This window comes from Globicephala melas, chromosome 15 (genome assembly GCF_963455315.2).
Source record: "Globicephala melas chromosome 15, mGloMel1.2, whole genome shotgun sequence".
In the NCBI taxonomy this organism is placed as follows: Eukaryota; Metazoa; Chordata; class Mammalia; order Artiodactyla; family Delphinidae; genus Globicephala; species Globicephala melas.
Genome location: NC_083328.1, coordinates 65,555,355 through 65,580,216, shown reverse-complemented (window position 1 = coordinate 65,580,216; position 24,862 = coordinate 65,555,355). Strand labels below are relative to the sequence as shown.

Here is a 24,862-nt window from a genome sequence, read left to right as displayed (position 1 = left end):
GGGCTTTCTCAGAAATACCAAAGTATAGCAACTACCGCGCTTGGCCATCTGCTCTGTGCTGTGTTCTCGGTGTGCATTGTTTCACTTAACTCTCACAGCAGCACTGTTGGGGGAGGGGGGACTAAGACTCTGCCCATTACCAGAAAAGGAAAACTAAGGCTGGGCAAAGTTAGGTCACTTAGCCAAAGCCACAGGGAGAGTAAGGGCAAGAGTAGGAGGCAGCAGAGGACACTGGGGCTGTGTGCACACCTGACCCCTTTGTCCAGTATCCTTCCAGCCACAGCATCCCATGGCCCCTCCTCATCATGGAGATCCCCAATGTTCTCACAGTGTTAGAATCCCACAGCCTCCTCTCAGGTACAGAAGATGGAGTGTTCTCACCCTCAGAGGCCCCCCCATCCCATTTCCTTCTCCGCCGCATCGGTCAGGCCTGGATTTCCACATTGTGCTGACTTAGTGAAGCGCCAGGAATCTGAAGTGGGGAGACGCTTGCTCGGACACAAGCGTGGGCTGTTTGCACTTCAGAATGTGGACCAAGTTAGTGGCGGGGTTGCCTCAGGTCTGAGAGAGACACCCGGCCTAGGATGCAGGCAGTGTAGTGCTTGTGGGATTAGGGGCCGTGAGCCCCCCCTCAAGCCTCTCTGCAGTGCCATCGGGAGTATGCGACCTCTGTCTGTCTTCTCTGGCACAATGCAAATCTGACCAGGTCCCCAAAATGCAAATTTGATCACGTCCCTCTGATTCAAGACTGCTTTTACTTTTAGGATGGCATTTTAGCAAAGCACCTGCCCGCCTCTGTAGGCTTATCTCCTTGTCACCCTCATGATCCAGTTTCAGGTCATCTGAACAATATTTTAGTCTGGTGATGTGTCCAAATAACTATACGGCCAGAATTCATTCATTTGTTCAACTGTGCCAGCCACTAAACTCAATACAATGGTCAATCGGACAAGATGCCTATTGTCCACACAATACATGAGTTCTTCAACCTAAATATCCATCAACAGATGAATGGATAAAGAAGATGTGGTACAGATATACAATGGAATACTACTCAGCCATTAAAAAGAATGAAATAATGCCACTTGCAGCAACATGGATGGACCTGGAGATTGTCATACTGAGCGAAGTATCAGACAAAGACAAATATCATAGGATATTGCTTACATGTGGAATCTTAAAAAAATGATCAAACAAACTTTTTTACAAAACAGAAACACACTCACAGACTTAGAGAACGAATTTATGATTACCAGCAGGAAAGGGTGGCAGGGGAGGTATAGATTGGGAGATTGGGATTGACATGTACACACAGCTATATTTAGAATGGATAACCAACAAGGACCTACTGTATAGCAGGGGTAACTCTGCTCAATACTCTGTAATAACCTAAATGGGAAAAGAATTTGAAAAAGAATATATATGTATGTAACTCTATAACTGAATCACTCCGCTGTACACCTGAAGCTAACACATTATTAATCAACTATACTTGGATATTAAAAATAAAAAAGAAAGACCTTTTGCTAATTAAAGCTCCTCATGTGGAAGTCACCATTCCTACAAATTAATGACAAATCAGTGACAACAAACAGAACACACGCAGAAAAGCAAAACAGGTGAGGGAATGTTATTTTCAAAATTTCAGACTGCTTCTGGAAATTACCAAGTCATCCTGACGCAGAACTCCGGCTCCGATCCACCAGAGGTCGCTGCAGGACCACGAGCGAGGGATCCGCTCCCGGCGACGCCGCAGGCCTCGTCTCTGCTGCAGTTCCGCCGCCGCAGAGCGGGTGGAGGAGGTTCCCGGTTCTGGTGGCTTCTGTTTCTCTTGGATCCACGCCGTCTCCCACCATCCGCGGACATCCGCACCTTCCCGCACTGGCTGCAGTGCTTCCTCCTCTGTCCCGCGCCATCTCTCACGGCGACCCGGGTGCGTTACTGAGGGGAGCGCTGGGCACGTGGTCTGCTCCGCCCCTCCCCCCACCCTAAGGGGAAACTGAGGCCCGAGGGGGCGGGGAGGGCCACATGTCGACTTCTCGGCCCTCGTGTCTTCGACAAAGAGGCCTCGGGTCACCGCGCCACCGGCCGGCGCCGGTTCGGAGCCTCACCCGCCCCGTGGGGAGACTTGTGCCCGCTGATGTCGAGAGACAGGTCGGGTGACGCGTGGGCCCGAGGTCCCGCAGGGGGTCGTGCAGAGCCCGTGTGAACCTGGCCCGAGGGGCGCCAGAACCCCTGATTCACTGCCCATCACCTCCGACTCTAGCGTTTCAGGTCCCAAAGCCGTTCGTCGGTTACCGGTCAAATACTCTGGTGAGCGTTAGCCCATTTCCGCCTAATAAGCTTTAAGGGAAAGTGTTGAAACCTCCATTTTCCAAACGGGTGTTTGAGTTTTAAAGTGAGGGCGCCCCAGCCCCTTTGGGCAAGTGCTGCTCCTGAGGGCCTTGAACTGGGGGCCGTGGCCTTCCTGCCATGCGGCAGAGGGGGTGGGCCCTGGGCTGAGGGGGGTTCTGGGAACTGTGTTGCAAAGCCTTGTGCAGGAGAGTGGGGCTGGGTTTGGGGGCCAGAAAGGCCTGAGTTCAGATGCTGACGCAGCCCCTCGTTAGCCGTGGAACCTCGGGTGAGTTACTCCATTCTCCTGAGCTTTCCTTTCCTTCCAGGGGGGAAACAGCAAGCAGTCGGGAGGGCAGAGGCCTGGTCTGTGTCTGAACCCCCAGTGCCTGGCAAGTGGTTAGTAGGTACTTAGTTGGTATTTTGTGGGTGGAGGAGTACTTGAGGCATTTTTACGAGAAGTTGGTCTTCCTGTGGCCTCTGTTGATGAGGGGAGATGGAGTCTTTCCATGAAGTGAGGATAGTGTTGGGGTCCCGGGCTTGGCTGGGCAGCTTTCCCCTGCCTGGGCGGAGAGCCGGCTGCTGACACGGGCTCCTGTGCCTGGCTCTTCTTCTGCCCTTTGTTGCCCCTGCATTCGGAAGTGATCATGGGCTGCCCGTGCCCTGGTCCCTGGTAGTGCCGGCAGAGGAGTTACTGAAAGCGTTTCCCCGTGTTTGGAGGGTTCACTCCTGTCCCTTCCCAACTCTGGAGCTGTCCCACTCGGCCGTCCTCCCGCCGCCTTTCTATTATTTTACTATTTTAATAATTACTGCACACCGCACGGCTTGCCAGATCTTAGTTCCCCGACCAGGAATTGAATCAAGGCCGTGGCAGTGAAAGCGCACGGAGTCCTAACCACTGGACCTCCAGGGAATTCCCCCCAGCGCCTCTTTCGATGTCTCCTGGCACCTGATGTCTGTTGAGTGCCCTCTGCCTGGCTTGGTGCTGGTTTTTCTGAGGCTTTAAAAAAGGAGAATGGGAGTGGGTCTTGCCACAGCTGTGGTCTTCTGACCCTGGTCTCCAGTCTCAGCAGCCCTGTGTTCTTTTCTGCCTCTGGATTTGAAGTGGTTACAGGCTGCCCGTGTCCTGGTCATTGGTAATATGGGCCAAGGAAAAGTTGCAAGACTTTCCCCATGTTCAGGGGACCCATACTTGTCCCTTCCATACAGGACAGCCTTCAGTGACTAGCAGTGACCAAGCATGAGGCAGTCCGAGGATGGAGAGAGTCAGGCTGTAGTGCGTTCATTGCCTAAGACCCGAATCCCCCCAACACACACACCGTGTTTTCCTGTCGATGAGCATAATGGTTTCCTGCCAGTTGGGCAGATCACGTGATGGCTTCTTGTCCCCTGCGGGAGTGTCACATGGCTGCTGTTGCATGAGACGTGTCGTCAGGGAGAGCCGGGACTGAGTCCCAGGTAAGTGGTGTCCCGCCCGTTCTCTAGTACTTGAGTTGTGTGCAGGCTGTGAGGCCAGAGATGTCAGGTGCTGAGGTGTGGAGAGTGAGGGTGCAGTGGAGGCTTGGGCCCCCTTCTGCTCCTGAGAGCCTGGATGGAGGCTGCTGTGATGTTGAGAGGACAGAGATTCACATCCAGTGACCAGCCAAGTGCTCTTCTGTGAGCCTGAGCGAGAATTCTGTCAGGTGTTCAATCCTGGTGCCACTTACACACATTCCTTCAGGACCTAAGAGTTCTCAGTGTTTCTGCCATGAGTCTTCTCTTCAGCTCTTGGCAGGGACTGGTGAATAATCGGGTGGTTCTGTCATCTTAGGCTGGAAGTCTGGTCAGTGACCTGTCTGCTGGTCTGTTGCTAGGCCAGGCCGTTTCCCAGGATGCTGGCAGTGGCCTCCCTTCTCCGCTGCCTCACTGCCCTTTTCTGCCCCTGCATTCGGAAGTGATCGTGGGCTGCCCGTGCCCTGGTCATTGATAGTGCAGGGAGAGAAGTTGCTGAAAGCCTTTCCCCGTGTTTGGAGGGTTCAGTCCTGTCCCTTGCAAACTCTGGAGCTTTCGTACATGTCTTTCTTCCCACTGATTTGCGTTGCTTCCTGGTCCCTGGCGCTGTGTGCTCGCTGAGTGCCCCTTTTCCCGAGCAGGGCCCTGCCTTAGCAGTTCACGGGCTGGCAGTGGAGGGCTCCCCTCTGGACGTTTTCTCTGATTCCCCATCGCACCCCTTCCTCATCCCACATCCTCAGCCCCGCCCCTCAGCGCTGATCGCCTAGAAAGTGTTGATTTGCTGATCGGGCCCCTTATGCTGTAATCTTGAGGGCAGCGCCTCCTTGTTTTGCGTTGCGTCTGGTGCCTGATGCACAGCACCTGGACCAAAAAAAAACCCCAAAGAGGTGGAGATGACCCATCTGTTGTGAGGTGACAGGGCTCCTCCCATTGCAGAGTGTCAGGGAACCAAGCCCTCCAGCAAGCCAGCCTGCCGGGTCAGCCTCCTTTTCTCCACTGGAATTGTTTCTGTAATGAAAGGTAGACTTACTATAATCTAGGTAGACTTACTGGTCATGAGCAGGGCCCGTGGTCCGCTGTGGGTGTTTTTCTAGTGACCAACCTGGACAAAGCCCAGTATAGTTGAGGATGCATCTGTAAGTCGCCCTTATACTACGTAGCAGGCACGGGGCCCTCCCCCCACCTGTTACCCGTTCCGGTCCATTCTAGTCATTGCCAGGCAGCCACAGCCTGCAGACTGGTTAGCAGCAAATTGATCACAGTTGGCACATAGGGTAACGTAGGTATTATTCCTGTCAGAGATGACCTGCAGACCCCCTCCTAGGGTTAAATCGTCCTTGTTCCTGATACCGTGGTGTGGCCGTTCAGGTACTGCAGTAACAGCCTGCCTTCATAGGTGCTAGAGACTGCCAGCTGCTGTGCCAAGTGTTCTGTGCGTCCCCCAGGGCCTGCTGTGAGTGCCCGTTCACCAATTTCCCTTTGCAGCTGGGTCTGTGTGCACAGAGGCTCCACAGGAGGCGTCATCTTCGTGTCAGCCAGGCTCTAGGCCCCGGGGCCCCAGGTAAGGCTTTTGGACCTTTCTCTGGAATGTTGTGTTTTTTGTAAAGTCACGTGTGTGTTTTCTGGGGCTTGGGTGATCGTGTAAGGGGAAGTGTGGTGACAGTAGCATCCTGCTGTGGGGCAGTCCCCCACATGCCTAGGGGAGGGCCCTAGAAACCTGCTTGGGTGAAGGGCTCCCCGGGGCATCTCCCTTCCGAGCCCTGGGGTGTCAGTGCAAGTACCGTTGTGATGGAGACCGCTCCCGCCTCTCAACCTGTCTAGTGCTGTGACCCCATCTCAGACTCCACATCTTCATCTGAAGAGCAAAGCTGGGATAGCAGCAAAAGTTCTAAAAAATTTTTCATGGTGTTGCCATGATCACATGATCCTGATCTTTTCAGCCCGAAAGCATTTGCAGTTTTTTATGCTGGAAGTGTGTTGACTCCCGCTGGCAGAGAGGTTTTGTGGGGTCTTGGCAGGACATGACAGAAACTGCTGGGACTCGGCTAGGCTGGGCTGCTCTCCCTGACCCAGGCCCCTGCTCCAGCCTCCCATCCTTCCTGGCTCTTTCTGCCCTTTTCTGTTCCTGCATCGAAAGTGATCATGGGCTGCCCGTGCCCTGGTCACCAATAGTGCAGGGACAGGAGTCACTGGAAGCCTTTCCCCGTGTTTGGAGGGCCCAGTTGTCCCCTCCAAACCCTGGAGCTTTCACACACTAGCTTTTTGGTCCTGCCATTTCCTTCAGCACGCGGGCCTTTGCCGGCCCACATGTGATATGGTGACCGGGCTGGGCCCCGGACTTGTGGAGGTTCACTTTGTCTTTGAAGTAAAGGAGCCTCCGGACAGAAACCAGTCCATACATTTGTATTTGGACCTCACACTGGAATAAGTTCAGATAATGCTGAAGGGCACATGGGAGAACTGTAAATCGTGGGTTCTGCTCTATGAACTTAACAGGAATAGAGGACAACCCATAATACATTATTCAAGGCAGCCCATGACCGACATGCTTGTTTGTGTGTTGACTTTGCTCCTTTACTCTTTTGGGTTTTTTCCCTTTACTGTTTATTTTTTTTCTTTTTTTTGCGGTACGCGGGCCTCTCACTGTTGTGGCCTCTTCCCGTTGCGGAGCACAGGCTCCGGATGCGCAGGCCCAGCGGCCATGGCTCACGGGCTCAGCCGCTCCGCGGCATGTGGGATCTTCCCGGACCGGGGCACGATCCCGTGTCCCCTGCATCGGCAGGCGGACTCTCAACCACTGCGCCACCAGGGGAGCCCCCCTTTACTGTTTCTTGAGCACAATGTGTATTGCTTCTCCAGGAGCAGCCAGTAGTGTCGAAAGAAAAATAAAGGTGGGCCAGATGTAGGAGCAAAGAGGGGTTCTACCAATTCTGAATCATTCAGAAAGCTTCCATTTGTCATGGTCTGCCAGAAGCCCGAGGAGTTCTCTTGTCAGTCACTGAAGAGAGAAGAGTGCTTTGACTCACCAACCTCTTTGTCGCCCCTGCTTTTAGTCTGTGCTTTGGTGGGTTCTCTTTTAAAAAGGGTGACCCCAGGTGTTCACTAGAGAAGAAATTCCAGGCCTGTGGATCTGTGAGTCTGTGTCTGTAGACTCAAGGCTTGCTTTCTGGTTCATGTTAGGATGTGGTGCGGCAGGAGGACTCTCCCGCCGTGTAGTCAGCCGTCAGCAGGGGGCTGCCCTTCTGCCTTTCTGCGCTGCAGATGTGTTGGGTGGAGGCCGCAACTCTGCCCCGGCGCCTTCACTTAGTAGACTCTGCAGGGGCAACGTGGTGCTCCCAAGAGGCATGTCTGGCTCCCAGACAACAGGTGAGGTCAGGTCCCACTCACCCCCCACTTTTGGCCTGAGGGCTCCTTTTCTTCCACCTACATTCGAGTTTCTCCTGTTTGATCCTGTTTTGCCAGATGTTTTTGTTCTCATCTCATGATGATGTGAAGGTAGTGAGACTAATACTTGTGAACCACCTGGTCCTCAGTAGCCGTCTAACAAATCTGAGACTTCCCTTGTCTTTCAAACCTGCCCTCTGCCCCTTTGCATCAGAGGCTTGTCCTGTCCCACAGCCTAGTCCCTGGTCCTGGGGCTCCTCAGCCAGCCTGGAGCATTTAATGGCTGGTGGTGACCATTTTGAAAAGACTTTATCTACCCCCCGTCCCCCCCCATCCCAGACCTGGCACTTTAAACCTCTGGGTGCAAAGTCCCACACGTTGAGTTGTGGGTCACTTGTGTAGTGTCCTCAAGCATTAATGATATTTTCTCATTATTCCTTCAAATGGGCCTGGCAGTCTTGATTTTCACCCATCTGGGCACCTAATGAGTCTTTCTGGAAGTTTCTCTTTCATTTGCCTTTCTTGGGTGGGCATATTAAGTGGGTCTTTGCAGAATAGGATGACAGCTGCTGGGGCCTTGGGATGGACTGGGCAGAGAAGTAATGACAGTGGTGGGAGAACTGCTGAGGACAATGGTCCATCCTTTGATCAAGATGCAGCGGGAACTTGGTGTCAAAGTCTCTGACAGTGAGATCAGACTGAGCTCTGGTGTATCTGGCCAGTTGCCTTTATTGGGAACTGTTTGAAAGAAAATTGTTTATTCTAAAAACCGAACCTTTGAGGTGTTTTCCTTTATTATCCCATCTATTCTGGTGATATTCGGTCAGTATTTTTTGTTTGTTTGTTTTAATATTTATTTATTTGGCTGTGCTGGGTCTTAGTTGGCGGCATGTGGGATCTAGTTCCCTGACCAGGGATCGAACCCGGGCCCTCTGCATTGGGGAGCGTGGAGTCTTAGCCTCTGGACCACCAGGGAAGTCCTATTCTGGTGATACCTAGTAGGGCCTAGTCTATTGGGACCCTCTCAGTGATGTTACTTGGGGAGAAGATGGTGCTGCAGATTAAATGCTTGTATGGTTCTTCTCCCTCCTAGGTCAGCGTTCGATCTGGAGATCGTTAAGGAAGTCCCAAGGCCATGAGTCAGTGACTTTGGGGTGACTTGGGATCTGGCATTGCTGGTATTTCTCCCCAAGGTGAGTTAATGCCACGGGCTGGGAATCCACCGCCAGAGGGTTGGCTGGTTTGAGTTTATGCAAATGGGAACTCCCAACCGTTGGTCTCGTCTGTCTTTTCTTGTAGATTCCTTTTGTTCGTGGACACCAGCGGGGCAGAGAGTGGAGAGTGCAGTCCACACATGAAGAGCTCCCCGCCGCCTGCTCAGAGTGTCATGGGAGAACTGTTCACTCAGCACGAGAAATCAGGGCAAAGCGCTGGGACTGGGGGCTTGGGGCCCCCTTCAGCTGGCTCTGAGTCCCGACAGCAGTGCCCTTGGGCGCCATGGACAGGGAAGGCCTTTCCCCGTCCCTCTGCCATGCCTGCGTGACTTCAGCGACCAAGAGTTTTTCTCTTGAGCTGGCAGCTGCTCATCATCATCACTTTTCTCTCCACCCATCCATTCAGTAAACCTTATGCACCCGCCCCACCTGCGTTTTAAGTCAGTAACAAGCCACGTGCCAGCGAGGCTGGGCAGGGAGAAAGTGGGTCACAGGCCAAATCCTGTTTCCACTCTGAGCCTTTCCGTCCTGCTCCTGAGGCTTGGCACGTGGGCTGTTGTTTGAGGTGTTCTGTTAGGACGGGCGTGAACAAACGCTGGTGGTTGGCTCAGGTTAGGACCTGTGAGAGTTGAGGGCATCGAGGAACAGGCAGGCCAGGGCTTGGGAAGGGTGATGGGGACCGGAGTGAGACAGGTGCTGATGTCTTGGGGAAGCTGTGGGTGCCTGGCTAATGAGTACGTACCTGCTTGTGTGACCAACTGGCCTAGTTTGCCTGGAATTGAGGGCTTTCTCAGACATGGGACTTTTATTGCCAAAACCAGGAAAGTCCTGGCCAAACTGGAACAAGTTGGTCAACTTATCTGGGTGTAAAATACATGGTGTCAACTTGAGAGGACAGGTTACTGAGTAAAGGTGAGAATGGTGAACGTGGAGCTGCCATTGGTGGACTCAGTCTTTTGGAGATAATTGGGGTAAAATCAACAGTTGCACTGAGGACACGTATGTGAACTTTTTAATCTCCATTTTATAGATGGAGGCATCTACATGAGGAAGTATGTCCCAAAGGCTGTGATGAAAGGCTCTACTTAATTGTCCAGTTTCTGCATTTGGAATTGAAACCACCTTGGCTAAGCTGAGGCAGGATTCAGGCTGTCAGGCCTGCCCGGTGGCTTTGACACCCTGAAGGTCTGTGCAGGGGCAGGCATTCTTCATGGCTGAAATATTCTGCCCTGCTAGCCATTCTTCATGGCTGAAATGTTCTGCCCTGCTAACCATTCTTCATCGCTGAAACGTTCTGCCCTGCTAGCCATTCTTCATGGCTGAAACGTTCTGCCCTGCTAGCCAGTTCCTGGTAGACGCTTCCAGAAGTGGGCAGTCCTTTTTCTGTCTCACTCCGAGGACTGTCCTCTGACTTCTGTTTGCCACCTTTATTCAGCTGGTTGTAGCTGCCTGGAAAGATGCCAAGAGAAGGAGTCTGGGTCCACTGGAGCTAGCTGTGACTGAGCGTGATGTTTGCTGCCATGCAGGAACAGCAGCAGCGGGACACAGGCCAGTCCTGAACAAGTGTTCCTGGGGACCCCGGGCACTGGTCATCATGCTAGCCCTGTTCTACCGCAGTGTGTGAAGCACGAGCCATCCCAGGTCTGTAGGGCCTGAGGAGATCTGAGGAGAGCATTCATCCAGGGTGACCCAGGAACCAGGCTTAGGGTCAGTAAGGCACAAACCTTGGCTGGGAAACTAGGCCTCACTGGAGCAGCTGGTGGGAGATTAACCAGACATCATACTAGACATAGGGGTACAATGGTGAATAAGACAGTTTGTGCCCTAAAAGGGGTCACCAATAAATATATAGATAATGTCTCCACACACCAAACATTACAGGACGTGCAGTGCTGGGCACTGTAGGTGTTGGGGATGCAGCTTTAAACAAAACAGGGTGCCTCCTGGAGCTTGCTTAGAACTGCTGTCCATTATGGCAAGCCACCAGACACTTGTGGCTCTTTTAATAAAACTTAAAATTCAGGTCTTCAGTTTTATCAGCCACATTTCAAGTGCTCAGTAGCCACAAGTAGCTGCGGGGTTGGACAGTGCAGATACATAGAATATTCCCGTCACTGCAGGAAGTTCAGACAGCGCCAGTCTAGAAAACAAGGCGTTGAGTTCCATGAAAGGAGTTGCTGGGACACCTTTACAGAAAGGCTGTCATTTGAGGAGTCCAAAGAGGGCTGCTGTGCCTGGCGCTGCATTCCTGTGATTATGGGGGGGGATTGGGTAAATTGGGGGCATCAGCCCGGAGGGGGTGTGAGAGCACTGGCTTCCGAGTCACAGACCTGGGGTCTAACCCAGCAGGGTGACATAATGTGGGTTTCCATCACCTGACCTCCGTTTCCCCTTGTGAAATGAGAACCACACCTCCACAGGAATATGGTGAGGTAAGGATTAAACAGACTTGTATGTGGAAGCCTGTGTAGGGTGTGGCTTCAGAAAGTGTTCAATAACTGATAGCTATTATTATTTATTGAAGTTTCCTCTTCAATTTTTTTTTGTCTTTTTTCGGCCTTGAGGCTTTCAGGGTATAGCCTGTAATGCTGAAGTTTCCAGGAAAGCAAAAATTGTTCCCCTCCTTTTACAACTTAAGATATGTATAATGCAATGGTTAATAAATATCTAGAAACATATACCCCCAAATTAGAGGATATATGCTTTTCTCAAGCACCTACATTTACAAATACTTTTTATGTTCCAGGTTACAAAACAAGTCACAAATACCAAAGAATCAGTTATACAGATTATTTGTATCATACTACAGTATAATTAAGGACGATAACAACAAAAATGGGTTTGGAAAAATCCATATATTTGGAAAATTTAAAATGTTCAAAAATAACTCGTCAAAGATGAAACCAGAGGGGAATTAGAAACTACTTAGAACTGAATGATAATGAAAATTTCTACATACCAGTACTTGTGAGATGTAGCTAAAGTAATTCTGAAGAAGTTTGTGCCTCACGTGCTTATATTAGAAGAAAGGCTGAATAATTTTTATTAATAAGTAATAAAAAATAGAAGTAATGAGAATAAAAATTAGAGCAGAAACTAAAGCAGAGGGCAAAAATACAACAACAATCAACATGGCTAAGAGTTGGTTCTTTGAAAAGTCATGAAACTGATGAAGAAAAATAATTTCAGGAAGGGAAAAGGACATAGGACAGAACTGGGATTAAAAAAATACAGATTACTTTTCACGTATAAAAATTTAAACTTTGGGACTTCCCTGGCGGTCCAGTGGTGAGGACTCTGTGCTCTCACTGCTGGGGCCAGGGTTCAATCCCTGGTCGGGGAACTAAGATCCCGCAAGCTGCATGGCGCGGCCAAAAAAAAAAATTTTAACTTTGACAAAATGAGCACATTTCTAGAAGACATCCAAAAAAGTTGCCTCAAAGAGAAAGAAAACTTGAATAGTCTGATAAAACCCATCTGATAAAAGACCACAAGGGAACAGTAAAGTCAGATTTATTTGCCTGTTGCAACATAAACTTTTTTGGTCACTGTTAAAGCTGTGACTTTCTCACAAGAGGAATTTTTGATCCTTTCTTGAATAGACATATAATGACCAAAACGTATGTCCCATTGTTAAGGGACAATTGAATGCAGTCCATCTGGAGGAGGTTGAAGGGACCCTGGGCTCTGGCTTCAGACTGTCCGCAGTTTTGTCGGGATTTGGTTGTAGACAGGACATGCATGAGAAACATTGGTCAGGCCTTTAAAATCTTCCCGCCAATGTTGGCTTTTGCTTACAAGAACTTTCCGATCAAGTCTATTATTCTGCATAAACCCAGTCAAGCTGGGTGTCTGTCACCTATAATCCAAAGCATCATCGATTCTTTTTCTAAGCTTGTCAGGTATGATGCTTATTAGGGTATCCTGTGATGGGCCCGGCCCTGGCGTGAGGCCCAGCAGGTGTTGTACTTCTTCAGGAAGACTTGCCTGCTTGTGGTGCTGGCCTAGCTAACGCAGAAGTCCAGAAGGCAAGGGGACCAGCTGATCCGTTTAAATAAGTGTGTGTCAGCTGTCACTCCCAGCCTCCAGACAACGATCCGTTCTCAGGCTCAGCCTTGTTTGTCAATCTACCTACATGTCTGCTGACATTAAAACAGCAGACATGCCTCCTGCCAGTGGGAGAAGAGTGTGTGTGTGTGTGTGTGTGTGTGTGTGTGTGTGTGTGGGGTGTGTGAAGTGGGCGTTTGTGGTTGGAGGGGACATGCTTCTACCCTGAAAATCCAGGAAAGTAGGCAGGGTTGTCCAATGACCTTGGTCAGGAAAACCCATGAGAAACTGGGGAACCTATTGCTGCCAAAAGATGCAGAAACAGAGAAGGAGGGGCCAAGGAGACTGGAAAGTTTTTATAATAAGTTTTTTTCAAATAGCCCATGATTAGAGCAGTAGATTGGATACAGTAATCTGCAGGAAAAATCGTAACTTTCTTTGCTAACTAACCAAGCATTCCAGGATAATGTTTGGCGTTGGTTCATTATCTTTCACCATCCTTGCCAAAAATCTCACATAGCATATGTCAGTTGTATTCACTGAATAATATTCCATTGTTTGTATCTATCACATCTTGTTTATACATTCATCTGTTGATGGACATTTGTGTGGTTTCCACCTTTTGGCTATTGTGAATAATGCTGCTATGAACATCAGTGTACAAATAGCCATTTATGCTCCTACTTTCAATTCTTTTGGAGAACGGGGTCTAGGCGCGCGGGCTTCCGTAGTTGTGGTGCGTGGGCTTCAGTAGCTGTGGCTCGCGGGCTCTAGAGCACAGGCTCAGTAATTGTGGCACAGGGGCTTTGTTGCTCCGCGGCATGTGGGATCTTCCCAGACCAGGGTCCGAACCTGTATCCCTTGCATTGGCAGACGGATTCTTAACCTCTGTGCCACCAGGGAAGTCCCCACCATCTCTTTTTGAGAATAAAATGTTATTGGGACACAGTCACACTAATGAATTTACCCATTGCCTATGGCTGCTTTCACACTACAACAGCAGAATCGAATAGTTGTGAAGATATAGTCCATGATGCTGAAAATATTATCTGTCCTTTATAGAAAATGTTTGCCAACATGTACTTTAGATGATTCCTGAATGCATATTTTAAGTTTTGATAGAGAATTATTTTAGCCTATTTGAGGAAAAAATATAACCAGGGTGTCAAAACTGTGGTTTCATGAATGTTATTGTTTAGGAGGAAACTGAGTTTAAAGAGCGTGCTAATGGAAAGCGGACTTAATGAAATAGTACATAGTGGTACAGATGGTCTTTGGCTCAGGCAGAATTGTGAAGGTGGGGAGGGAGGGCCTGATACTTGAGGCCCACTGGACCGTGCAGGTGCTGGGCGATAGCGGTAGATGCTGAGCATGACCAGAGAGCTTCAGGCCAACCCCTCTGTCGGGAATGGTGGCTGCTGCTCTTTTCAGTTAACAGTGATAGTAAATAATGGGCTGTTATGCCTGGTGCTTTCCATTTCTCAAAGGACTTTCACGTCTGTTATCTCAAATGGATATCATTATTTCCACTTAGCAAATTCATCCATTAATTCCTTACCAAGGATTTATTGAGCATCTATCATGTGCTGGGTGGTATTTTAGATGCTGGGGATAAAGCCATGAACAAAACAGGCAGAGCTGCTACCCTGTGGACCTTAAATTTTAGTAGGGTGGGTATCAGGATTTTGGCAGCAAGGAATCAAAATCCATGATGCCCTCTGGCTTGGGCAATAAGAAAATTTATCATCTGTCATGACAAGAGGTGCAGTGTTAAGTTGGGCTGCAGGCACAGCGTGCTTTTGGTTTTGCTCTCCTTCCCTGTGTTTCTCTTGAACCTGCTCATCGCCATGTGTTACCATCCTCTGGTGGGTATCAAGTTTGCTTTGGTGTATCCTGACATGACAGCACCCACAGGAAAAACAGAAACACTGTTTCTTCCTTGTGTCTCTTTCTTAGAAATGAAAAACTTCCCCAGAAGCCCCACTGCAGACGCTGCAGACTTCCCCATGTGTCTCATTGCCATTGTATTATTTAAATTTAGATTGGACTGCATATTACAAACAATGGTTCAAAGAAGTGTTAAATACAAAATGGAGACTGGACTTGAGAATTCCCTGAGCAGACAAAACCATTTAAGCACACAAGCAAAACTAAATCCAGCTTAGTTCACGAACACAAGTGAAAGTTAAGTTAGGTTATTTCTTAAAAATGCCTCTGACAACCATCATAAAAGAAACTTAAGTCATCTTCCTGAAAATGGTATGAGATATTGGGTTGACCAAAAAGTTCGTTTGGGTCTTTCTGTAAGATGATACAAAAACCCGAATGAACTTTTTGGCCAACACAATAATTGCTTTTTAAAAATGCAATGCAGAAAAAAAAATGCAATGCAGTATTATTAACTAGGGTTACCATGCTGTACATTATATCCCCATGACTTATCTATTTTATAACTAGAAGTTTGTACCTTTCGACTCTCTTCACCCATTTTGCCCATTCCCTGCCCGCCACTTCTGGCAATCACCGATCTGTTCTCTGTATCTATGAGCTTGTTCTTTCTTTAGATTCCACAGATAAGTGAGATCATACAGTATTTGTCTTTCTCTGTCTGACTTATTTCATTTATCATCATGCCCTCAAGCTCCATCCATGTTGTCACAACTGGCAAGGTGTCCTTCTTTTTTATAGCTGAATATATATACCACATTTCCTTTATCCATTCGCCCTTTGATGGACACTTAGGTTGTTTTTATATCTTATAAATAATATTGCAGTGAACATGGTGCATATATCGTTTCAATTTAGTGGTTTTGTTTTCTTTGGATAAGTACCCAAAAGTGAAATTGCTGAATCATATGGTAGTTCTATTTTTAAATTTTTGAGGAAACTCCATGCTGTTTTCCATAGTGGCTGCACCAATTTATATTCCCACCAACAGGGCATGCACAAGGGTTTCCTTTTCTCCATGTCGAGCCGAAACTTGTTATTTCTTGTCTTTTTGATAATAGCTATTATTAAATATTATTTGATAACAATTCCAACAGGTGTGAGGTGATATCTCATTGTGGTTTTCATTTGCATTTCCCTGATGATTAGTGATGTTGAGTATCTTTTCCTGTACCTGTTGGCCATCTATATGTCTTCTTTTGGAAAACATCAATTTAGATCCTTTGCCTATTTAAAAATCAGATTGTTTTTTTTTCCATTGAATTTATGAGTTCTTTATCTATTTTGATTATTAACCTCTTATCAGGTACATGATTTGCAGATATTTTGTCCCATTCAGTAGGTTGCGTTTTCATTTAGTTTACAGTTTCCTTCACTGTGCAGAAGCTTTTTAGTTTGATGTAGTCCCACTTGCATATTTTCGCTTTTGTTACCTCTGCTTTTCATGTCAAATCCAGAAAATCAGTGCCAAGACCGATGTCAAGGTTACCATCTATGTTTTCTTCTAGAAGATTTCTGGTTTCAGGTTTTACATTCAAGTTTTTAATCCATTTTGAGTTAATTTTTGTGTATGGAGTAAGAGTGGGGTCCAGTTTAATTCTTTTGCATGTATATTTCCAGTTTTCCCAACACCATTTATTAAAGAGACTGTTCTTTACTCATTGTGTATTCTTGGCTCCTATGTTGTAAAGTAATTGACCTTATACACGTGGGTTTACTTCTGGGCTCTCTATTCTGTTACATTCATTTATGTTTCTTATTTTATGCCAATACCACACTGTTTTGATAACTACAGCTTTGTAATATAGTTTGAAATCAGGATGTGTGATGCCTCTGGCTGTGGTCTTATTTCTCAAGATTGCTTTGGCTATTTGGAGTTTTTTATGGTTCCATATAAATTTTAGACTTGTTTGTTCTATTTCTGTGAATTATGCCATTGGAATTTTGATAGGAATTGCGTTGAGTCTGTAGATTGCTTTGCGTAGTATGTATGTTTTATTATTATTAATTTCCTTCCAGTTTTATTGAGGTATAATTGACATACAGCACTATATAAGTTTAAAGTGTACAGCCGGGGCTTCTCTGGTGGCACAGTGGTTGAGAGTCCGCTTGCCGATGGAGGGGACACGGGTTCGTGCCCCGGTCTGGGAAGATCCCACATGCCGCGGAGTGGCTGGGCCCGTGATCCATGGCCGCTGAGTCTGCACGTCCGGAGCCTGTGCTCCGCAACAGTAGAGGCCACAACAGTGAGAGGCCCGCGTACCGCAAGAAAAAAAATAAATAAAGTGTACAGCTGAATGATTTGACTTCCATACGTCATGAAATGATTATCACAATAAGTTTAGTGAACATTCATTATCTCATATAGATGCAAAATTAAAGAAATAGAGGAACTTCCCTGGTGGCACAGTGGTTAAGAATCCGCCTGCCAACACAGGGGACACAGGTTCAAGCTCTGGTTTGGGAAGATCCCGCATGCCACGGAGCAACTAAGCCCATGCACCACAACCACTGAGCCTGTGCTCTAGAGCCCGTGAGCCACAACTACTGAGGCCGCATGCCACAACTACTGAAGCCCACACACCTAGAGCCTGTGCTCTGCAACAAGAGAAGCCATCACAATGAGAAGCCCGCACACTGCAATGAAGAGTAGTCAACGCTCGCCGCAACTAGAGAAAGCCGTGTGTGGCAACAAAGACCCAATGCAGCCAAAAAAAAAAATAGAAAAAAAGTTTTTCTGGTGATGTGAACTCTTAAAATTTGCTCTCTTAACAACTTTCATATATACTGTACAGCAGTGTTCATTATATTTATCATGTTGTACATGACATCCCTAGTACTTATTCATCTTATAATGGAGAATTTGTACCTTTTGACTGCCTTCATTCAGTTCCCCCTTTCCTCACCCTCTGCCTCTGGTAACCACAAATCTGATCTCTTTTTCTATGAGTTTGTTTATGTGTTTGTTTTTGAAGTATAACTGACCTACAACACTATGTTAGCTCCTGTTACACAACATGGTGATTTGGTATTTCTATTCATTTCAAAATGATCACCACCATAAGTCTAGTTACAATATGTCACCATACAAAGATACTGCATAGTTATTTACTATATTCCCCCCACTGTATATAGCAATCTATATGTGCTTTTTTTTTTTTTTTTTTTTTTTTTTTTTTTTTTGCGGTACGCGGGCCTCTCACTGTTGTGGCCTCTCCCGTTGCGGAGCACAGGCTCTGGATGCGCAGGCTCAGCGGCCATGGCTCACGGGCCTAGCCGCTCCGCGGCTATATGTGATTATTTTCAGTTCCTGATCTCTTAAGTTCAAATACATTTTTACAACCCTGCATTTTTACTTTCCCCACCCCCACATTTACTGTTTTCAACATCATATTTTACATCTTTTTGTGTGTGTATCGCTTAACTACTTATTGCAGTCATAGATGATTTTACTACTTTCGTCTTTCAAACTTCACAGTAGCTTTACACACTGCTAATTTACCTTTATTGTGTATTTGCCTTTATCAATGAGATTTTTTCCCATTTTAATTTTCTTGTTTCTAGTTGTGGCCCTTCCTTTTTCACTTAGAGAAGTCCCTTTAACATTTCTCATAAGGTTGGTTTGGTGGTGCTGAACTCTTAGCTTTTGCCTGCTTGTAAAACTATTTTTTTTAAAGATATTCACCATGTATTTCTTCTTTAGGTCTTTTCTTTTAAAGTTAATTAATTTATTTTTATATTTATTTTTGGCTGTGTTGGGTCCTCGTTTCTGTGTGAGGGCTTTCTCTAGTTGCGGCAAGTGGGCCACTCTTCATCGCGGTGCGCGGGCCTCTCACTATCGCGGCCTCTCTAGTTGCCGAGCACAGGCTCCAGACACGCAGGCTCAGTAGTTGTGGTTCACAGGCCTAGTTGTTCCGTGGCACGTGGGATCTTCCCGGACCAGGGCTCAAACCCACGTCCCCTGCATTGGCAGGCGGATTCTTAACCACTGCGTCACCAGGGAAGCCCAGCCTGCCTGTAAAACTTTTGATCTCTCCATCAAGTCTGAATGAAAAGAGCCTTGCTGGGTAGAGTATTTTTGGTTGTAGGCTTTCCCCTTTTATCACTTTGAATATATCATGCCATTCCCTTCTGGCATGCAGAGTTTCTGCTGAAAAGTTAGCTGGTATTCTTATTGGAGTTCCCCTGTATGTAACTAGTTGTTTTTCTCTTGCTGCTTCAAATATTCTCCCTTTAATTTTTTTCCATTTTAATTACAATGTGTCTTGGTGTGGTCCTCTTAGTGTTGATCCTGTTTGGGACTCTATGTGCTTCCTGGACCTGGATGTCAGTTTCCTTTCCCAGGTTAGGGAAATTTTCAGCTATTATATCTTCAAATATGTTCTCTGCCCCTTTCTCTCTCTCTTCTTCTGGGACCCCTATAATGTGAATATTAATATGCTTGATGTCTCAGAGATCTCTTAAACTGTCCTTATTTCTTTTTAATCTTTATTCTTTTTTCTTTCAGCTTCATTGGTTTCCACTAATCTGTCTTCCAGCTTGCTGATCAATTCCTCTGTATTATTTAGTCTACTGTTGACTCCTCCTAGGAAATTTTCTAGAAATTCCTTCTAGGTATTTTTCATTTCAATTATTGTATTCTTCATCTCTGGTTCTTCTTTATATTTTCTAACCTTGTTAAAAAATTCTAACTTCTCGGGCTTCCCTGGTGGCACGGTGATTGAGAGTCCGCCTGCCGATGCAGGGGACACGGGTTCGTGCCCCGGTCCGGGAAGATCCCACATGCCGCGGAGGGGCTGGGCCTGTGAGCCATGGCCGCTGAGCCTGCGCGTCCGGAGCCTGTGCTCCGCAATGGGAGAGGCCACAACAGTTAGAGGCCCGCGTACCGGGAAAAAAAAAAAAAAAAATTCTAACTTCTCACTCTGTTCATCCAATATTCTCCCAACTTCTTTGAACATTTTTATGATCATTACCTTGAACTCTCTGTGGGGTAGATTGCCTATCTCAGCTTCACTTAGTTCTTCTGCTGGGGTTTTATCTTGATCTTTCATTTGGAAGATATTCCTCTGTCACCTCATTTTGCCTAATTTGCTCTTTTTATTTCTGTGTATCTGGTAGGTTGTTTACATTTCCCATCCTTGGAGAAGTGGCCTTTTGTAGGAGACGTCTTATGTATCTCAGCAGCACACTCCTCTCTCTGGTCACCAGAGCTATATGCTCTAGGGGTGCCCACTCTTTGGGCTGAGTGTTGTGGCAGACTGACTGCTGTGGGCCATCTGGTAGGTGTGGCTGGCACTTGGTCTCGTTTGTTGTCAGGCCCTACCTTGTGTAGAGGCTGCCAGCCACTGGTTGGCTGGCAGGGCTGGGTCGTGGGGCTGCTGGCTATGTGATCCTGGGGTGGTTCTGGAGCTAGTGCTGGCTCACTGGTGGGCAGGGCTGGGTTCTGGAGTGGGTGACTGTGGGGCTGTGGGTCTCAGATTTAGTGTCAGCCTGTTGGTGGTGGGGCCAGTTCCTGATACAACTGGCTGCAGTATCTGGGATGTCCCAAGGCTAGTGTTGGCCCACTGGTGAGGGAGACTGGATCCTGGACAGAGGGCTGAGGGGTCCAAGGTGTCTCTTCTGTGGACTTTGGCTTGCAGGGGGAAAGGTGCATTAGAGGGAACGCTGAGGACAGGAGGGAAATCATTTACTCTGCTTCCCATTTAGCAATCTGAAAGAAGCCACTTCTTGAACTATCCCCTGTCCTACCCTGTAGTATATCCAGGACAACTGGACAGCCTGGTGAGGTCAGGCAGAGGGAACTATCTTCATTATCTTGGGCTGTCAAAACAAAATACCATAGACTGGGTGGCTTAAATAAAATAATTCATTTTCTCACAGTTCTGGAGGCCAGGAAGTCTAAGATTATTGTGCCAGCCAATTTGGTTTCCCGTGGGGTCTCTCTTCCTGACTTGCAGATGGCCGCCTTCTCACCATGTCCTCACATAGCAGAGACAGAGAGAGACAGAGAGTGGCCTCCCTGGTGTCTCTTTTTGTTGTTATTGTATTCATTCACCTGTTTTGTATTTTAGGTTTCACATATAAGTGATAACATACAGTATTTGACTTTCTCTATCTAACTTATTTCACTTAGCATAATACCCTCCAGGTCCATCCATGATGTTGCAAATGGCAAAAGTTCATTCTTTTTTATGGCTTAGTAATATTCCATTGTATATACGCCTGGTGTCTCTTATAAGGACACTCATTTTACCAGATTAGGGCTTCCCTCTTATGACTTCATTTAACCTTAATTAGTTCCTTACTCCAAATACCAGCGCACTGGGGGTTAGGCTTCAACATACGAATTTTGGGGTTACATAACTCTGTCCATAGCAGGAGGCTTTGAAATTTAGTTTCCCTGAGCTGCCTGGGATCCTAAGTGGTCTAAGTAGACCTAGAGATGGCTGTGGAGCTGGATGGAGAACTTGCTAGAAGGGACCACAGTACCAGAGTGAGGTACCAGATCTGCCCTCTGCCTAAAATTCAGCATATGCCATGGTGAATTGCAAATGTTTATTGAAAGGATCAGTTGACTGTGCCTTCTTTTTGTAGGTGTCACATGAGTGTCCCAAGTTCTCCAGCCTTCAGGAGTCACCCTTTCCTTGAACATCCACTGAATATCAGCTCCCAGACCTGCAGGAAATCCATTCAAGAGCCCAGTACATGCTGGTGTGTTTCCATAGATCCATCCTGTCGCTGCTGCATTTTCCTCTGCATGGCTCCATTGTGCCAGGCCTCTTTGTGGTCACCTGCAGCCATTTCTTCACCTCTTCTCCCAGTTGCCGTTCTTTCCCTGAGCTATTTTGCTCTGAGCAGCCATGGCTGGCTCCAGGACAGCACAGACCCCAAACTCTGGCCTGATCTTGTTTCTGCCTCAGAAGCATGTGGTGCTGTGGCCTCAGATGCCATCAAGGTGTCTTCTAGCTCATCCAGGCAGGCCTGTTCTCAAACGTTCAGCTGGGAGAATGTGACCATTTTCTGGAGTTTGATAATCTTCCGTCTTTCTTGGTGATCCACGGATGGTCTCACAACCCAGCTGAGTACTTATATTCAATCCCAGGAGATTATGAGAAGGTGTTGGTTTGTAGAGGAGAAAGATGGAAGATGATGGGGAGGAAGAGAAGATGTGGGGAAGCCAGAGAAGACAGAAAGAGGAAAACGTATTACAACTTAGCCCAATTTAACTCAAACTTGAATGTGCATCCAAATCACCTAGAAGGCTTGTTAAAGCACAGAGTGCTGGATCCCACCTCAGAGTTTCTGATTCAGTGAGTTTGGGGTGGGGACCAAGACTTCGCATTTCTAACAAATTCCCAGGTGATACTGATGCTGCCGGTCAGGGGACCCCACTTTGAAGACCACTGACTTCATCCCCAAACCATATGGGAGGCAGTGCACCCCCTTCAGACACAGTGTTTTGCTTCTCACAATGGGTAGGCAGATCCGTTCCTTCTTAAATATCCTTGTGGCCAACAGCCAAGTCCATCTGTTTGTTCGCGTAGTAGCAAGATGTCCAACAAATCCCTAAAGAAACTAATGAGCAGCTTGGATCCAACTCCTTATTGTCTGCCAGAGGAAAGGCATCCATGCTTGGTAATGAGCCTTTGGTCTCTCTGCCAGGCTCTGTGGCCAGAATTAAGCACTTTGTCATCTAGCTGGTAAAGGACTTTCTTGACAGTATTGAACCGGAAAGCCTAACCAAGTCATGTACTTACATCCCATTATATTGGGGGAACAGTGGACGGTCTCTACTCTCAGAAACCTGTTTGTTTCCATCTTGGTGGTGTGCAGGACAGGAGAGGGTGTGTGTCCCACATCATGCAAAGTCCTGGGACGTGATGGCCGCTGCTCCCGTTCACACATTCCACCAGCATTTTGTAGCCTCCTGCATAGTCTGACTCTGAACTAAGTCAGAACAGGGCACAGTGACAAAATACATCCAGGATCTGCTTCAAGGCTAGGCCTGTGACACAGCTCCATGCTGGGTGTATAGTGAACCCCCACGAAATGTCAGCCTTGATTATTATGAGTTTGATTAAGAGCAGAGTGTTCCCATCACGATCTGGTATAGAACTCTCTTGCTTGATGCAATTCACAATCTCCTTCTGGGAGGAAATTAGCATTCTTGATAAATGTTTAAGCAATTTTCTGATAAACTCTAACAAGATTAAAACCTCCTTGGAGAAATCAGCTACCCAAACACTCAGCTGATTATCAGACATTTATCTTGTATTCAAGATATAAGTTTAATAATGCTTATCCAACCATTCTGTTTTCCTGGGAAATGTCCTTAACAAAAGGGAACTCTGACTTGGCTTTGTGGCATGATCAAAGTAAAACTTTGTCACAAGCTTATAACTAATTTATCTGAAAAAATTTAAAACAGTCATTATGGAGGTAGGACACAGGAATAGTAATTAACATTTTTAAGTACTTGCTGCTTGCCAGATATTATAGGAAATGTCTTATATAGCTCATCTTTCTTTCTCTTTATAATGAGTTGGGTTATCATAGCTCTGTTTTACTTATAAGATGCTCAGAGAGGTGAAGTGACTTGCCCAAGATCACACAGCCAGTAAACGGCAGAGCCAAGTTTCAAATCCAGGTCTGTCTGAGTGCAGAGCTGGAGCCAGCAATAGCTTCCCTCTTTTGCCTCTGCCAAAGGATTATAGCGGGAGATGGAGAATAGGATATTCTCTGAGAGAAGGACAAGTATAGGGCTGTGGGACTGCACAGCAGGGACAGTTCCCTCCTAGGTACAGGGCTTGGGAAGGAGCTATGGGGGAAGAGGTTTCTCAGCCCAGAAGAGGATGTAGGGGAGGGACACTAAAGACAGCAAAAAAGCCGGTCAGGAGCAATGGTCTGCACAGAGGCAGAGTCAAGGCCCAGGTATGTTTGGAGGATATGGTAGAGTTCAATCTGGCAACTGCAGGAGTGGTCCCCAGTCCTTTCAATAATGAGAACCGTGTCTTCTAGTGTTGTGGATCCTACGTGCTGCTAGTTGGATTCTTACGACTCTGGATTGACAGAGCCCATCCCAGTTCTATCACCTACAGTCTGTGTGATATTGGGCAGATTACTTCACCTCTCTGAGGTGAAGCTTTCTTCATGTGAAAATTGGAAGGTAATAGTAGCATTTCTCTTATAGGATTGCTGTGAGCATTTAATGAGATAAACCATGAAAAGCACATGTCCAGCACCTACTAAGTGCTCTGTAAAAAGGTGAGGTTTTAATGTGTAACTGATTTATGGTGGCATTATGTCACTATTTTCTCAGTAGGGCTGTGAAAATTTTTTTTCTTATTTTAGTGTAATTTCAGACTGCTAAAAAAGTTGCAAAAAGTGTACAAAGAATTCCTGAACACGCTTCATCAATATTATACATATATATACATAAATTTCCCTCCTGAACTGTTTGCAAGTCAGATGCAAACCTGTTGGCCTTTTACCCCTAAACACTTAAGTGTGTATTCCCTAAAAGCAAGGACATTCTCTTATATAGTCATAGTACAATGATTAAAATCATGAAACTGACACTTATACAATACTATTTTCAGCAGACTATATTCAGATTTTGTCAACTGTCCCATAACATCCTACATAACGAATGAAAATCTTGGATCATATATTACATCAGTTTTCCTTTAGTCTCCTTGTAACAGTCTCCTGGTAACAGTTTCCCAGTCTTCTTGTCTCTCATGACCTTGACATTTTTGAAGAGTATATATAGGCCAGTCACTCTCTTTAGGTTTGTCTGATGTTTCTTCATAATTAGATTCAGGTTGTGTTTTGGGCCAGAGTGCATTTCAGTGCATCACATCATTGTGAATATTTTTGTTCATGCCTTAAAATAGGGTCCCCTCATGGGAAGAGCTGGGGGGCACTGGACCACCTGCACAAGAATCCACTGAAGGACTCGATAAACATGCAGACACCCCAGTACCCCTGAGAGTGTGGGCCAGGAATCTACTTGATTAACCAGCAGCAGTGTGACCAGTTGTCTACTTGTCTACGTTCCTTCCAAGACATGGCCAGTAGATGGCGGTGCAGTGTGCACTTTCAATGCAGCTTCTGCATTTCTGGAAAGATCTCCCTGTGAAACTTCCTGTGAATTCAAGTTAACATCCACCAGGAGAGCTTGGCTGCTTAAGCTGCTCTCCCCTCCTGTCCCTTCGGAGTGACTTCTCTTTTTTTTTTTTTTTTTTTTTTGCGGTACGCGGGCCTCTCACTGCTGTGGCCTCTCCCGTTGCGGAGCACAGGCTCCGGACGCGCAGGCTCAGCGGCCATGGCTCACGGGCCCAGCCGCTCCGCGGCATGTGGGATCTTCCTGGACCAGGGCACGAACCCGGATCCCCTGCATCGGCAGGCGGACTCTCAACCACTGCGCCACCAGGGAAGCCCTAGAG

General features: G+C 47.0%; 2 long non-coding RNA genes and 3 other non-coding genes across 9 annotated transcripts; all 5 read left to right on the top strand.

Moving 5' to 3' along the window:
• The first annotated feature begins 1,741 nt into the window (after nt 1-1,741).
• Nucleotides 1,742-16,787, top strand: LOC115839240 (uncharacterized). 5 transcript variants are annotated; one of them, XR_009558979.1, is made up of 4 exons: nt 1,742-1,933; nt 3,690-5,383; nt 8,300-8,399; nt 8,506-16,787. It is a non-coding gene; the product is annotated as an uncharacterized lncRNA (long non-coding RNA). The 5 variants fall into 5 exon arrangements; XR_009558977.2 differs by having other exon boundaries at nt 3,541-5,383; XR_009558978.2 differs by lacking the exon at nt 1,742-1,933 and adding an exon at nt 7,003-7,188 and having other exon boundaries at nt 1,948-5,383; nt 8,506-16,777.
• Nucleotides 2,959-3,092, top strand: LOC115839405 (small nucleolar RNA SNORA71). The gene has a single exon (XR_004034054.2). It is a non-coding gene; the product is annotated as a small nucleolar RNA SNORA71 (small nucleolar RNA).
• LOC115839410 (small nucleolar RNA SNORA71) lies at nt 4,251-4,384 on the top strand. The gene has a single exon (XR_004034059.2). It is a non-coding gene; the product is annotated as a small nucleolar RNA SNORA71 (small nucleolar RNA).
• On the top strand, nt 5,946-6,076 carry LOC115839413 (small nucleolar RNA SNORA71). The gene has a single exon (XR_004034061.1). It is a non-coding gene; the product is annotated as a small nucleolar RNA SNORA71 (small nucleolar RNA).
• Nucleotides 16,788-20,231: 3,444 nt separating the features above from the next.
• Nucleotides 20,232-24,628, top strand: LOC115839242 (uncharacterized). Its single transcript, XR_004033974.2, has 3 exons — nt 20,232-21,125; nt 23,605-23,678; nt 24,311-24,628. It is a non-coding gene; the product is annotated as an uncharacterized lncRNA (long non-coding RNA).
• Nucleotides 24,629-24,862: the final 234 nt, after the last annotated feature.